Source organism: Leuciscus leuciscus (genome assembly GCF_965113295.1).
Source record: "Leuciscus leuciscus genome assembly, chromosome: 24".
In the NCBI taxonomy this organism is placed as follows: domain Eukaryota; kingdom Metazoa; phylum Chordata; class Actinopteri; order Cypriniformes; family Leuciscidae; genus Leuciscus; species Leuciscus leuciscus.
The window spans coordinates 5076641-5089024 of record NC_138723.1 but is presented as its reverse complement, the minus strand read 5'-3'; the positions used below and the strand labels follow the sequence as shown (position 1 = coordinate 5089024).

The window sequence follows — 12384 nt, the reverse complement described above, 5'->3', positions numbered from 1 at the left end:
GAATATGCCAGTGCGTATATTTAGCAGAACGCTCCTCTAGAGTTCAGTTTTCTTGAGCTATGGGCATTGAATAGCTTTTCTGAGGTAAATGTATACGTTACATGACATGTTTACAAGTTGTTGAAACGCTGAATGAGAAGTGGCTTGAGTCATCATGTGGATTTCGGTGAGCTGTATCTGTCAGCACACCTTCTGATCATGTTCATTCATGTTTATGCTGTAACTAGTAAAACTGAAGAGATGATCGGTTCATGTGCCGCTTGAACTGAGGCGCTACAGCAAACCACATTAAAGAGTGCCAAACCGGTGTTTATTGTTTGAGTTTTGTAATAAAATTGACCGAATTTGAGATCAGAGACGTTGTTTCATATTAAAAGTAGGTTTGCTGCGGTAACGCCGTGTTCGGCCGTACACAGATTACACTGCTTGCCCACTGCGGCACAGCCTCCACTGTCGTTCAGTTCTTTATAGAAATAAACCTTTTAGGTTGAAGTGGACAAGATGCTAAAGTTATAATATATACTTTATAATAAACTGAAAGTGTCTGCTCTGCTTCATACGGCACGAGCTGCACTGATCATGTGACTGACGAGACGATGGCGGAGGATTCGCTTCCCAACAGATCCTGAGCTTCACCAGCAGAAAATATCGGAAATATATGGATTCGGGATTCTGAATATGTTTCCAAGTCTCCATTGCTAATTAAAAAATGTCCCTTTAGCACTAGCCATAGTGGCATGGACTGGTTTAGAGGAGTTATTGGAGTAGAGAGAGGCCAGGACGATTGTGTGAAATTGCGCTTATACATAGTTCAATAAACAAAGTTAATATTGAGTAACTTACATTTTACACACAAATATTGCTAATTACTTTGTCAGCTTTTACTTTGTCAACATACAGAACAACCTTACAGTTTAAAAAAGGTAAATCCGGCAAAGATTTGGTCTGGCAAAGAGCCCATTTAAGACGATTTCTAATCCGTTGAAATCGAGGCACCAATCAGAAACGTTGAGACGATCGCTCCCAGAGGCATTTGAGCGACGTCCGTTGGTGAAGCGCAGCAACTTTTAAATGCATTATTATATTCAAATTGCAAACACATGAGGACAGTCTCCATGAAAGACCCACTGGCAGATGAACGTGCTGCTACATTTCTCTCCGAAACGGTAGGAAATGAAATTAGATTTAATAGAGGATTTTAACTGTGACAAGATGATTGACAGGGCAGTTTACGTGACAGGATGCACTCAGATCCGTCCGATAAAGATGACGAAGTAGTGTGTCCCAAAGCTTGCCTACTTTTTTGCTACACACTCAAAAGTAAAAACCTTTTCTTCACAAAAAGAGTACATACTTTTATGGCGTAGTGTAACTTAGGGACGCAGCATATGGCTTTACACGATGACGATCGCTCTGACTGGTTTTAGGTCTATCCAATTGCGCCCAGAGGCATTTGAGCGACGTCCGTTTGGTGACGCCCCTTTGGAAATGAGTTATTAATGAAGCTTTGCCAGACCATAACTCAGTTACTACTGAGAATGGTCTGGTTTTAACCAGGCTAGATTCTCACATTTTAGTTTGAAAATTAGTTTAATCTTGAATTGTCATCAGCTCTTGAGGATTAAATTAAAACCCTGTATTTTTAACTTACAAATGATTGAGTTTGTGAAGCATATCTTGAATATTCACACTGTTCTCTGTAGTTTTCTTAGCAGGTGAAATAAATATTGTGTGATTGTGCAGCACATGTCCTGGTTTCATGCGAGTAATCTCTCAAGCGGACCTTTCCAGGCCGGCCCTCGAGTCGCACCCCACCAACATCTGGAGCCAAACCAGCTCCTCAAACGTTTGCTCTCAAACACGGTCCTAAATGCTATTGTTCCTGTAGGGAATGTGCCCTCGACAGGCTCACGCTTGTAAGAAGACTCCCAGAAACTCATGAGGTCCTCTGGAGCTTCATCGTGACAGATATAGCCTCCCCGTGGGAGACGGAGAAGGGCTAAAATAAAGATCTGGGGTGTATGTTCATCTGTGGTGTCCTGAACGTGCGCTGAGGGACTGACTCGCTGGCGTTTGAGTGTGAAATGTGACACTTCTTTAAACGGCAGTCTTGCGCTTCAGCTATAGAGGATAAATTTAGCTTTCTCGTAGTATTTTCTGTCCTAGCGCATGCTTTTCTGTCAGAGTAAAGGCCTGTTCACATCACACCTAATGCAGATATCCTGTGCCAGGAAACGTTCGGGTAGAAAGAAACAATGGAGGTGTGTGTATGTATATATATATATTAGTACAGGCCAAAAGTTTGGAAACATTACCATTTTTTACGTTTTTGAAAGAAGTTTCTTCTGCTCATCAAGCCTGCATTTATTTGATCAAAAATACAGAAAAAAAATGTAATATTGTGATATATTATTACAATTTAAAATAATTGGTTTTCAATTTATTATACTTTAAATTATCATTTATTTCTGTGATGCAAAGCTGAATTTTCAGGATCATTACTCCAGTCTATCACATGATCCTTTAGTAATCATTCTAATATGATGATTCATTATCAAAGTTCTGCAGTAGACAGTTCTGCTCCTTAATATTTTTTCATAACCTGTGATACTTTTTTAGGATATTTTGATGAATAAAAAGAAAGAAAAAAATAGAAATCTTTTGTAACAGCAATATACACTACTGGTCAGTTAAATTGATAAAAACTGATAGTAAAGAAGATTTATTTTATTAGAAAATATTTTTTTATTTTGAATAAATGCAGTTATTTTTAACCTTTTATTCATCAAATATATTAAGCAGCAGAACTGTGTCCAACACTCTAAAGGATCATGTGATAGACTGGAGTAATGATCCTGAAAATTCAGCTTTGCATCACAGAAATAAATTATAATTTAAAGTATAATAAATTGAAAACCAATTATTTTATATTGTAATAATATATCACAATATTATTATTTTTTTTTATTTTTTATTTTTGATCAAATAAATGCAGGCTTGATGAGCAGAAGAAACTTCTTTCAAAAACATTACAAATAGTGTAATGTACATAATATATATGTGTTCACTTTTACAGCTCAAAAAACATATTTGTTGTTCTTATGAGGATCTTGCTGTTGTATTTGAATTGCTCCGACCGAATCGTGCTGTGTCTGCGACCTCTCACTGTTGTGTTTGCCAGTCATCTGAAAGCCAGATGAAGATGGGTTTGTTGACCACATATTTCACAGGAATGAATTTGCTCTTCATAACAATATTCATGTAACGTGTGACCTTTCAAATGCAATTCGTCTTGCATTTTTATCTTGAATTTGGCACGAATAGGCTAGACCTCAGTGCTGGAAGCGTCTCTTGTGGCACTCCTCAGCTTACTGTCTCCTGGATGCACTGCCTGTTTTGTAGCATAAGACTTTAGTATTACTAGAATTTCTGAAAAGTGAACAATATATTGAAAAAAGTCTGACAATGATGTTTTTAAGCAGCGGTGTAAAACGACAAACATGCACAAACTTAAACATGACATCTTTGTCATAATGCAACAAAACAAAGTATATGTTGCAAATACTATTACTAGCATCAAATTAGAAAGTCTAGTCTATTAGTCTACAATTCCTTCTGCGCTGTGACTGCTAAAAGCAAGAGTGTGAAGCTGTGCACTAATTTAACTGAGACGCTTCTCAACAACCTTTGTTCAGCTAGTCTGTGATTTCCCTCCTAAACATTAAAATTTTAAGAGCCAGTGGCTCCCTTGTCATTTTATTTTTCAGGCTGGATTTTAAAGTATTAAAATAACTTTTAGCCCTAATATACATATCTGTGATATTTAGATATTTATGTGGGTGCAGCCCAAACTATGATTGATTTGTGAACAAATGAATGTCAGTAGCCGTGTTTCCATTACCCTTCAAATTGTGCAAATTGAAAATTGAAAATACGCCCAATGGAAACACGTCAATTTCGCAAAAACTCCCATTTATCGAAAAATTGTTTTTCCGCTCGCATGAGGAGGTTTTTCAGGCAATTCGAAAAAGAAATATTTCGCAAAACTGCAATGGAAACAGTTTTTGCGCATTTACAGTCACCTGACGTAGATGAGGCGGTGTGTTTGAACAGAATACGAGACAGAGTTCTTTATTAAATTCATATAAGACAGAAGAATTACAGGAATAATGGATTCTAAACCTCAAAAAAATGCCACAATCAAGACCTTGTAGCAGAAATGAGGGAGAAACACCCAGAAACTCCTCATATGTGCCGCTCACAAGTATAATAAGGGTCGTTCCTTATCATTAATGCTTGGAAAACACACAAATATCTCCTTCGATTAATAATAATGGCTATTGCAGTGGCTGGGATATAGTATATACACCTACCAACGTCCGTTGCCATGGTTTTTGGAATGATTTTACTTATCGCGAGAGGAAAAAATGAAGTTTTAGTCGCATAACATCGGTTTATGGAAACGGTGTCATTTCGCAATCTTTTTTTGTCGACATTTAGAAAAAAACGTAAAAGTTTTGCGCAAATCTGTAATGGAAACGCGCCTAGTGGAGCAGTTGCTGAGTTAGTATTGTGTATATCTGGCCATAAAATGCATCTAAATATTGTCGTATGTCTTGCATCTCCAGGTATTTTGAGTGTTTACTGGACATCTGTGCAGAAGCTGTGCTATTCTGGATACACTGAGAATCACGATTTTATTGTTAGTTTCAAACAGAGATCACGATTTTCCCATGATACTGAAGAGACAACTAAACAAAATAACATGTCATTTACTAGAGGTTCTGACAAAAATGTTAATTGCAGCAGTCTGTTTAATTATTATTTATTTTTTTATGAATGAATTATATATAAAAAAAAAAATCTGTTTGAAAAAATGATTCAATGACTCGTTCATTTAAAAACACTGGATGATTCAGTGTTTTTGAAAAAATCTCTTGGATGAATGATTCAATGACAAATACATTTTAAGTATTTCTGTCGGGATACCAGCAATATTGTAGAACCGCGTTACTGACTGGCCAACCGCAGCAGCCGGAGATAATCGTGTTTTCTTTTTTTCATAAGGCTAGACCCTTCTTGTTTTGAACTTCGTGCATGTGTATTGAATGTTAAATAAGTTAATAATGATAACAAGGCTGTTTATCAAGGTGATTTGTATAGAGGCGTCGTGGATTTGCACTTGAGAGATCGACTGAGCGCATGCGATTACCTGCGTTTACAGTGTCCAAGGAAAGAGAAATATGTGTTGTATCACCCTTTTAACATTTAAGGGTATTTAGCATGAATGGTGTCAGCGCTGATCAGCACAGCGTGAGGAAGCCGCGGGGAAAAGAAATCAGCGAGTCACACATTGGTCTCTATTAGTGATGCTTCAGCTTCAGCGTGACCAGCAGTGTGTCACATGGGTCAGCTGAGCCTTGAAAAGTGGAGCTCAAAGTTAAGAATAATTAACACCTTGTTTCATTACATCTATCTTTTAGTGAATCAGCGTAACGATGTCATGATACAATCATTATTTGAAGCATCAAGTTACTTACAAGAGGTGATTTACTGTATTAAATACCCCTGCAGACGTCTTTCAGTCATTACTTTAAAAGTTGTAGCGACAACATCACGGCATGCAAATCATTACTTGAACCTTTTTGAATGTCATTGCAATTTCTCTGCATTCCAAGGACCAATTTCCATGTAGTTTTTCATGCAGTTTGCAGGCCGGTAGAGCAGTGCCGAGTCTCCGAGGCTGGTCTCTGTGGAGTGTTTTAGCATGTTTTGTCTAATGAGCGGAGGCCTCTCCATGGTCACCAGGAACTGCATATTTAAAGCCCAGGGTTAGCTGAATGATCACGCCTGGACGCCGGACACAAAGGCCCGGATATTTCTATACCCATTAGGCCCTGTCCGCAGGCACAGGGGTCCCCCCCTCTCAGGTTTTGTTTAGTTAACAGCAGGACGAGGCAAGCTAGAGATTACATGTGAAAAGTAAACACATGGGAGCATGACTAATAAGACCCAGATTACTGGTTAAAACAACAGGTCTTGTGGCAGGCCGAGGCTAGACACCCACGATATGAGCAAACACCCTCTGAAACAAACGACATGTCTTGGGAACCGTGTCTGAATGCAGTGTGTTCATATTCAGAGGTTTGGGAAGTCAGACTAACCTAACTCTCTTCAAAATGCTGGGTTGTTGGCATTAATGCTGGGCATGGTTGTGGCCAAGAGAACCACATGAAGGGATTTGATAGCCTCATGTTTGCAGAGATGGTCTCTGTCTTAAACCTTGGAAAAAATAGGGTTTAACGAAGCAAAGTCTCAAGGTCTGGAGTCCCTTCCTCCAACATTTACATAATAGTAGAACTTAAAGATTTTATCACATCTGTTACTATTATTTTTTAATTTTTTTTGTGCTGATTTTGATCCCCCTCTTTTACGTGATTTCAACTTTGGGTCAAATATGGACAAACCCAGCCGTTGGGTTACATTTTGAAGTTGCATTTTTAACCCAACGGTTTGGTTTGTCAATATTTGACCCAAAATTGTGTTAAAACAACCCAGCATTTTTGCGAGTGACAGCCGTCCCCTCTGGATTGGAGCGTGTCGATTGGTGTACACGGTCCATGTCCAGTAAGAGCTGTTGACACACTGTGTGTTGTAACGGCATGGGAAAGGGCCATCGATTTTCCCAGCGTCTCGTTGGCCTCCGGGGACCATCAGCGGGAAACTTGATCCCGCCTGTAAATTGGGAGTGACTGTCAGTTGATTGGCGCTGTTGGACGGGCACTGAATCCATGGGCTTAGAAGGCGACACAAAGAGAAGCATTGTGAAAGCCAGCGCTGTTGTCATAATGAGGAGGATCCCAGCTCCGGCTCCGGCACTGAAGGGGCCAAAATAGGAAATGGCCAAGTGTCCCTTCTTGACCACCACGCATCCCTCGGGCCTTCCCGTGCCTCTCTTTAGCTGAAGTAAAGTTCAGATCGAGTCATGCTAACACGTCCATCCGGGCAGCTGTCTCGGCCCGCGCGTCCCCCGGGACTTTCTTCCGCCTTTGTCTTTTGTTTTACTCTGTTCTTTTGAGGTTGGATTTAATCTCAATTGACCTTTTTCCTGAGTCTCTGCCCTTGTTTGGTGGAGAGCGTGCAGAGACTTAATGTCCTATTATCTCTGTAAAGCTGCTTTGAAACAATCCATATTGTTAAAAGCGCTGTGTAAATGAAGGTGACTTGACTTAATGAAGCTTTTATTTATATATTGAGTCTGGAGAGGCTTTTTCTACAGGAGATGGACTGTAGTAGTTGGTCTTTGGCACAGTGAGCATTAAGTAAGGATCCTCATGACTCCGACATGAACTGTAATCTGACCTCTCACCCACCAGGCCCACACCCAGACACTTACTTCATTAGGGACTGGATTAAATCGTTAGAACTATTGTCTCTCTGTTCTTGTTTTTTATTTAATTTTTTATTATTATGCTCTCACACTCCTTCTTTAGAAGTGCATGTGAGTGTATTAGGGGTGACCCTCATGTCACGATTCGATACAGATCACGATACGATATTATTGCGAGACATATGACTGTTGATCAAAATGCTAAATTTGGCGTTACATTGAGTGTGTAAATGAATAGTCTTGGACTTGGTGCTGAAACCCAAAGCTCAGGACAATAGAGACGCCAGAATAACAATATTCATGATTCTGAAGCTGAAAATACAGTATTATTTTAGATGAATATGCTTGTTCTCTGTCACTGACTAGATATAATTATAATAATGTAGGACACTTTTACTGGTAACATAAGACCCACAGATATTCCCCCATTGCATTATTATACATTACATTTAACATATATAGTAGTTTAATGTAGAACTGACACTAAAACTGACACATTTTCACTTTGGGGGAACTATCCACGATACATGTGGTTGCATTTTTGTATTGCAATATATTGTGACCGATATATATTGTTACACCCCTAGAGTATACTTCTGGAAATATATGGCCCTATATATGTGTTCTATGTAAATAAATATAATAAAACCTCATTATAGGGCTGCACGATTTACAGGAAAGAACTGCAATTTGTAGTTTAATGTAAATTAATTTGGCCAAAATTGTGTAATTATATATCAATATGGATACGTAAAAATATTAATAGTAATAGTGATGAACTGTAAAATAAAGCATTAAAGAAAAGTATTTATTCTACAATACAACTTTAAAATCGCAATACTAAGATTTAATTCTTAATTTCCTAATTTTCAAACGTTAAACCTTCATTTTTTTTTTGATAAGCGCTTCTCATTACAAGCTTTGAAGATGGTTAGTGCATTTTGTGTTTCCAAATGCGTAAATAAGTGACCCATCCCTGCAGTATCACTGAGACACGGCTAACCCCGGCGGCTCTTGAGCTGCTCGTGTGTGTGTGTGTGTGTGTGGAAGAACAGAGCTGTGCTTCACTCTGAAACACGCAGCGCACATTCAACCAAATCAAAACCATTTTAAAATGTTGGTTTAGTTTACACTAATAGTGCAGCCCAAGTCTTATGATTGGACCTTAAACCATTTAAATCTTAAAAAGCCCAAATGTGCTTAGATGCGCTTGCATTTTTTTTTTTTACTGATTAACCTAACCTAAAATTAACCTAGCAAGCAAAGGAGATTGTTTTAACTTTGCTGTATTTGACTATTTGTATAAAGGTGCAAAGTCCCTCTGTGGTGAAAATCCAGCTTTTAATGTTGTTTATATGTCTATGTGGAGTTATTAATATGCTTTAAGTAAAACCATGTGTAAATTCATAAGTCGACACCATTGCTGAGTATTTCATCCTTAAAACTGCAGTGAACCGAAGACAGTCTCAGAAACACGGGTTGAAATCGCTGGTGTTTCTGACGTCACAAACTACCTTGTAACCAACATTAGGAAACTCTTTTAGTGTCGAGAGGAGAACTTAGCGGAGCTTCCTGAGCGCCGGACGCAGATGATCAAGACCTGGACTTACACACGCCGTGATCGGCTACAGACAGACAGACAGACACACAACACAACACAACACAACACAACACAACACAACACAACACAACACAACACAACACAACACAACACAACACAACACAACACAACACAACACAACACAACACAACACAACACAACACAACACAACACAACACAACACAACACAACACAACACAACACAACACAACACAACACAACGAGACAGGCTGGCGTCCAGCAATAGAAGAATACAATAAGAAAATACAGGCAGAGGACGGTGTCTCTGGAGACACAAGCGATCTCATGTCACTCTCGTGGATGTGTTCATAGTGGATCACAAGAAATGATTGAGAGGGATTTTGTCTGAGTCTATACTTGAATTTTTCTTGGGAAAGTCTGTGTTAGTGCTGCTTTAAAATTCAGTTCATTGATGATAAATGTAATTTTTATTACAAAAAGCTCAATGTTTCCTGCAATTTATGTGCAGTGTTACTGCATGATCTCCTCCCCACCGCAAGAAGAGCAACATTCCTTCCAGTCAAACCGTGATTTAACATTATTTGATGGGAAGACAAGTAAATAATCCTATTCCAGTTTCTCAGTGTTTAAAGGATAGCAGTGTTGACTGCATTCATAACTCTGAACCTTTAACTCTGTTACTCAACAAATATTGTTTGTGTAATAGAAACCATGACAACAGATAATAACAAAGTGAGCCCTCTTTTGAAACATGAAATATTGCTGTTCGGAAATGTTGTTTTAGGTTTGGTGCAAACCATACAAATATGGATTTATAAATGATGCTGTTTTTCCATGGTATGATTCATATTTTAATGCAATTTGACAGATTCCACTTTGTCTTTTGGAAGAAGGACTTCTGGTCTCTATTTGATCTGCGTTTCATTGTTGTCCTTTGTGGGAGAACTAGATGCAGCATGTATGGGAGATCAGGGCTCCAGAAACGGTGCAACCAAAAAGATCAATTTTCATGTGATATATTTGCTGAGATCGCCACTGGTGACGATATGAATGTACGTGTTATGATTTAGTAATTTGTAGGGCTGTGCTCAACCAAAGAAAATCTTGGTCGACTGAAGTCCTGAAATTTTCGACTAAAAATCGACTAAAAATGACGGTAGAAAAAAACCCCCGTTAAATTAATTAGATGCGCACTGTGTGCAGTACTTGGTAGCCTTGTTGTCCGCCTAAATGAATTATAAATAAACATAAAAAACTAGTAGGCTATTTGCAGTATATTAAATCGTTTTTGACCTAATTATTTTGCCCTGAAATGAGTCTGACACTCGAGTCTGTCGGCTCTGACAGCGTTGCATCACGTGCACCTGCGCAATATCAGAGCTTATGATTTCCGAAAATAGTACTATGTTGTCAACTAGTGATATCATCACAAGAACTGTTGAGGAATATGCAACATAATTTAGACAATTATTTTTGTAATATGTTATAATAATAAGTTATAACTGTCAGACACTATCATTTCACCGTGCATGTCCTCGCACCGAGCGATCGAGGCTGAACATGAGCTCAGCTTCGCAGCTGAGACACGAATAGACTATTAACTTAAAGCTTTTACTCTTAATAAACACAAAAGGCACGTCCACTTTAATAAAAAAATAATATTTATTAAACAAACCAGATCAAGAGCAGAAACGAAATAAAGTGCATAACTGAAAAATAAAGCATCCTAGGCTCAAAGCTAACACAACCAACAGCACAGCGCAATTGCGCATTAGGCTCCAAATGAAAAATAAAAAAGGTTATCGTTATCACGATTATAAAGGTTAGGTTATCACACTAAAACATTGAAATGTGCAAATTCTGATATGTTCATATAGCCTACTCAAAACAGACAGGGCAAGCTAACGCAGACAAGTGAGCTTACCACTTTAGATGATATGTCATGTTTGTCGTCGAGCTGTGGAAAACTGTTGCTTGCAAACTTTGCATTCGACCTTTTTCCTGTTATCAATTTTAACAAAATGCTGCCACACTGTCGATTTCTTTGTTGTTGACATGTTAGAAGAGGACTGACTATTAAACGCTCTCACAATTAAATAAAAAATATTCAGCATCAAACCTTCTATAGTTATCGCTCTCTCTTGGGTTGGGCTATCGAACAGTGGAAACATAAAAACATACTCCGTCATTTTGTTTATACAGGACATCATTCAAACTGCAAAGTGTTTAAGTCACTGTTAATTACAATTTTAAGGAAAACAAATATTTTAATCTGAAATGTAGCAAATTAATTTTCAGTTAATTCAGGTACAATTACCAAACATATCTCAAGGTCTTTTTGTCTTTTTATTAATTTAATTAATAAACTAATTATATAAAACTATTGTCAGTGCACTACAAATAAACTGGTTCTATGCCTTTACTTTATTAATAAAACTTTTTTTAAAAATACAAGGCTTAAGTAATTTATTCCTTTGGTGGTCAAGCCTGAGACATGCTCAAGCCTTCTGCATTTCTGTTTCGCTTTTCCCTCCATCGTACCGAACTCGTACCGAACCGTGATGTCAGAACCGAGGTATGAACCGAACCGTGACTTCTGTGTACCGTTCCACCCCTAATATTTATATGTGGAACCTAAAAAATAAAGATTTTTTTCCTTATAGAAGCCAATGGCTCCTTACTTGATTTGTTTTCAAGTACCCTTGTTAATAAATATTAATGTACGCACTTGTTTAGTTTGTTATTGGTCTTGTGTGCCATAAATCATACTTCAGAAATGGCACCATTAAACCTTAATGCAATTGTTGTTTCTACTGAGCGTTATCCCTGAAATCCTAAACATGATCTGAATGTCATCAGACGTGAAATATGTTTGGACTCTGTGTGGCCTAGAGAGTGTGTGATCACGACTGCCGCGCTGAACAGCTCTGGAGTGTTTAGGTGAAATATCATTACTTTTTTTTTACCATGTATCAGTAATTTAGTTGTCATTTTCTAGAAAGTTTCACTCTGTCAGCATCACTGACACATTTATTAACGAGGATGTTGACTCTAAAGTTACTTTTTACCTGAATGTGAAACGGACCCGAAGGCAATGTTTAACGTGTTGTGTGTGTGTGTTTGAGTGTGTGTGTGTGTGTGAGCAGGGCCGCATGAAGACCTCGCTGGGCCCCGGGGCTACGAGTTACTGCATACTCCAAACTTCGTTTTCGCATTTATGAGAAAAAAAAACAATGTTAGGCAACGTGACAGTTCTCCATTACAGAAGTGGTACTAAAAGACTTTAAAACTTTCACAGAGACCTCAAACAGAAAGCACAAAGCCTTTCTTTAAATCGACTTTCGTTTTGTATTAATTGTATCTTAATTTTAATACATTTTCCATTAACCAATTTCCTGGATTTAATAGCCTA

The 12384-nt window shown here is 38.1% G+C and overlaps 1 protein-coding gene across 1 annotated transcript in view; it reads left to right on the top strand.

The window, feature by feature from the left end:
- The window catches only part of map3k1 (mitogen-activated protein kinase kinase kinase 1, E3 ubiquitin protein ligase), a 72120-nt gene that overhangs the window by 6230 nt on the left and 53506 nt on the right, over window positions 1-12384 (top strand). The window lies entirely within an intron of this gene.